The sequence below is a fragment of the Ailuropoda melanoleuca genome, unplaced genomic scaffold, assembly GCF_002007445.2.
Source record: "Ailuropoda melanoleuca isolate Jingjing unplaced genomic scaffold, ASM200744v2 unplaced-scaffold3313, whole genome shotgun sequence".
In the NCBI taxonomy this organism is placed as follows: domain Eukaryota; kingdom Metazoa; phylum Chordata; class Mammalia; order Carnivora; family Ursidae; genus Ailuropoda; species Ailuropoda melanoleuca.
Window position 1 is genome coordinate 2503 of NW_023203982.1, and position 4149 is coordinate 6651.

Sequence of the window (4149 nt, forward strand, 5' to 3'; positions counted from 1 at the left end):
ACATATGAATGCAGACAAGTCATGAAGGCCGCGCACACACGATGGAAGACTGGGAGACATGTCATAACCCATCGTGGTCAAGCGTCAGAAGGGAGCCCGGGCAGCCGTCCCTCTCAGCAGAGCCGAGCGTACTCACGGTGCTGCTGCGCTCCACACTCTTAAACTCCGCTTCGCNTCAGACAAGTCATGAAGTCCGTGCACACATGATGGAAGACTGGGAGACATGTCATAACCCATCGTGGTCAAGCGCCAGAAGGGAGCCCGGGCAGCCATCCCTCTCAGCAGAGCCGATCGTACTCACGGTGCTGCTGTGCTCCACACTCTTAAACTCCGCTTGCCCTACAGAGTCCTTCTGGAACTGCTGAAGGGCATTTCGCTTTTTGCCCACAAAAGACGCAAGCACCATAAGCCAGGTAGAATTCCATGCGGCACCCTACGCTGAAAGTTCACTCTCTGTTCTATTTCTTATCTCGAATTATGTCCGGTCACGTTGTCCAAAGTGACTCACGGACTTTATGAAATGAACACAGAGACTGTATCAACATTAAAATGTCCCAAATTTGAACAGTATGAAACTTTTTTTTTATTACTCAACATCTCCCCAAACTAAATCCCCTTGCAAATAAAAGCCCATAGAAATTAAAGTCCAAATGCCTTCATTCTCAACTGTATACAATTGGGTCAGTGTCAGCCAGAGCTTTTTACTCAGAGCCTGGGTTCCTATAGCTGCAGCCGAGACCTGGGATTTCACAGCAATGTGTATAGCTTCTTCAGCCTCTTCAAAGTTGTTCAAACCTCTAATTAGTTCTGGTATCCAAGGGCTCAGCAGTCACAAAAGATACTGCATTCTCACTATAGAAGCTGTCACAAACAAAACTATGGTCCCCCAGTTAAATGAATAGGTAATGTCGTTTGACACTGCTGTTCTTGGCCAAAGAGCGTGGCGGATCACTCAGTGCTGCCTGCATTGGAGACAGTGAGGACCTGGGAACCCAGGTTTCAGTCCCATGGCAAGCCAGCCGGCAGTAGCAGCGTTAGGTCCACGGCCTGTGAGTCCGCTCGATTCACTGAGCAGAAAGTGCCCATCAACGGTTGTGCTTCCACGTCTAATATGTGTATTTCTTTGTTTTTGTTGTTCTTATTGTTTTGTTTTGGTGATGTGTGTGGGAATCTCCCATATATATTGCCTACTTTCTCTCAGACAGTGACATTTGGGACATTGGTGCCTTCTTAACAAATTTAGTTATTCTGGTTTCTTCATTTCCCTGTGTCTCCTGTCTCATGCTTTTGGCACTTTGGTGCAAGATTATGGTCTAGAGAAAACATCTACTCCCAAATTCCTCCAAGTATATTCTCTCCAGAACAGTGGAGTGAAGTACACCGTCCTCTGTAATGCATGAGGAATGGGGTAATGAACATCACCCTACTCCCTTAGCACTATGTTTAACTTACTAATATACCATGTTGCATTTATTCTGATAATAGTAATTGTCATCACTCTTCCATAGACTTTTCATTCCTACCTAGGCAGGTTGAGTTGGACCTGGCTAGGAAGTAGTGACCAGAACCAAGATTTTAAGAAAATAAAGTACCATGATCACAGTAAAAGCCAATGAGTCAGGATTATTCTTTGTAAAGAAGTAACAAAAGGATAACAAAGTTTAGCAAGACTTTAAAAAGATTCTAGATATCACAGGTTAAAGTAGCCAGAAGTTAGTATTCCGAAGAGTTGCGCCATTGAAAAGATAGAACACAAGCACAAACAAATAAAAAAGATTCCAAGAAACTTAAATTCAGGGCAGAAACTTTTCTGTTCTCTTTTACTCCTTCCTGTCTCAGTAGGATCTGACCACTGGTGTAAGGAGAGAGACTGCAGCTGGGAAGGAAGGGATGCCAAGAGCTGCAGCTGCAAAAAGTCAGGGGGTTTTTTCTTTTAACTTTTATAGCNTGGGTTTTTTTCTTTTAACTTTTATAGCATAAATTAAAACATCCACACATTTTAAAAATCAAGCAGTACAGAGTGGTACCAAATGAAAAGTAAATTCTCTGCCTGAATTTGTTCTCCAACTCCTCATTTCCAGCTCCCTATTTTTAAATATTTTCTGTTCTGCTGGTGGTTATCACAATACTTCTATTAAATTTAATTTGGTCGATGATACCTTTAATTTCCAAGAAATCTTTTTCTTTGTTGTTATTTCATAGCCACCCATTCTTTGGCTTCTCAACTCTGAAGATGTTAGTTGGTTTTGTTTTCTTATTCAATTTTTTTTCTGTCCTCTTGTTTTCTTCAGGATTCAATTGTTATAGTATCAATGTGTCCCACTTGGACCTTCTCAAATTTTTGTTTTTGGCTTATTCAAATTTTCTGAGTTTTTTCCCCCATATATGTGAGTGATGAAAAAGGTTGACCGGTATTGGTAGCATGATTTTCCACTGTGGTATTAAACCTCTTTCTTGAATGAAAAGATCTATGGCACTATGTACATATAAGCTAGTATTATTATTTTAGGGTACATTTAGGTATTTTGTTCACCACGTATTTTTTTTTGAAAATTGACTTTTAAAATATTACATTAGGGGCGCCTGGGTGGCACAGCGGTTAAGCGTCTGCCTTCGGCTCAGGGCGTGATCCCGGCGTTATGGGATCGAGCCCCACATCAGGCTCTTCTGCTATGAGCCTGCTTCTTCCTCTCCCACTCCCCCTGCTTGTGTTCCCTCTCTCGCTGGCTGTCTCTATCTCTGTCAAATAAATAAATAAAATCTTTAAAAAAATATTACATTAAAATATCATATCTTATTTACTTAGTTTTTTGTGCACCTCGAATTTTGTGTGCCTGGTTTCACTCACTGTAGTATCTATCTGCTTTGGGCCAAGGGCCTGAAAGTTTAAATGTTATTTCCAGATTTGGTCAGTAGAGGGCAGCAAAGGATATTGTAGTGAGCACCAGCTGTCAAGGTCTGGGCATCCCTTTTTTCCCTCTCTTTACCGAGATAAAAATCGACCAATGGAACAGAATAGAGAACCCAGAAATGGACCCTCGGCTCTTTGGGCAACTAATCTTTGATAAAGCAGGAAAAAACATCCGGTGGAAAAAAGACAGTCTCTTCAATAAATGGTGCTGGGAAAATTGGACAGCTACATGCAAAAGAATGAAACTTGACCACTCTCTCACACCATACACAAAAATAAACTCCAAATGGATGAAAGACCTCAATGTGAGACAGGAATCCATCAAAATTCTAGAGGAGAACATAGGCAACAACTTCTATGACATCGGCCAGAGCAACCTTTTTCACGACACATCGCCAAAGGCAAGAGAAATAAAAGATAAAATGAACTTATGGGACTTTATCAGGATAAAGAGCTTCTGCACAGCCAAGGAAACAGTCAAAAAAACTAAGAGACAGCCCACGGAATGGGAGAATATATTTGCAAAGGACACCACAGATAAAGGACTGGTATCCAAGATCTACAAAGAACTTCTCAAACTCAATACACGAGAAACAAATAAACAAATCATAAAATGGGCAGAAGATATGAACAGACACTTTTCCAATGAAGACATACAAATGGCTAACAGACACATGAAAAAATGTTCAAAATCATTAGCCATCAGGGAAATTCAAATCAAAACCACACTGAGATACCACCTTACGCCAGTTAGAATGGCAAAGATAGACAAGGCAAGAAACAACAATTGTTGGAGAGGATGTGGAGAAAGGGGATCCCTCCTACATTGTTGGTGGGAATGCAAGTTGGTACAGCCACTCTGGAAAACAGTGTGGAGGTCCCTTAAAAAGTTAAAAATTGAACTACCCTATGACCCAGCCATTGCACTACTGGGTGTTTACCCCAAAGATACAGACGTAGTAAAGAGAAGGGCCATATGCACCCCAATGTTCATAGCTGCATTGTCCACAATAGCCAAATCATGGAAGGAGCCGAGATGCCCTTCAACAGATGACTGGATTAAGAAGCTGTGGTCCATATATACAATGGAATATTACTCAGCTATCAGAAAGAACGAATTCTCAACATTTGCTGCAACATGGACGGCACTGGAGGAGATAATGCTAAGTGAAATAAGTCAAGCAGAGAAAGACAATTATCATATGATTTCTCTCATCTATGGAACATAAGAACTAGGA

The 4149-nt window shown here is 41.3% G+C and overlaps 1 protein-coding gene across 1 annotated transcript in view; it reads left to right on the forward strand.

Annotated features, from left to right (window-relative positions):
* The first annotated feature begins 283 nt into the window (after window positions 1-283).
* The window catches only part of LOC117798711 (rho GTPase-activating protein 20), a 19103-nt gene continuing 15237 nt past the window's right edge, over window positions 284-4149 (forward strand). Inside the window, exon 1 of the transcript XR_004622896.1 lies at window positions 284-413. The gene's annotated coding sequence lies outside the window, so the exon portion shown is untranslated. The remainder of the gene's footprint in view (window positions 414-4149) is intronic.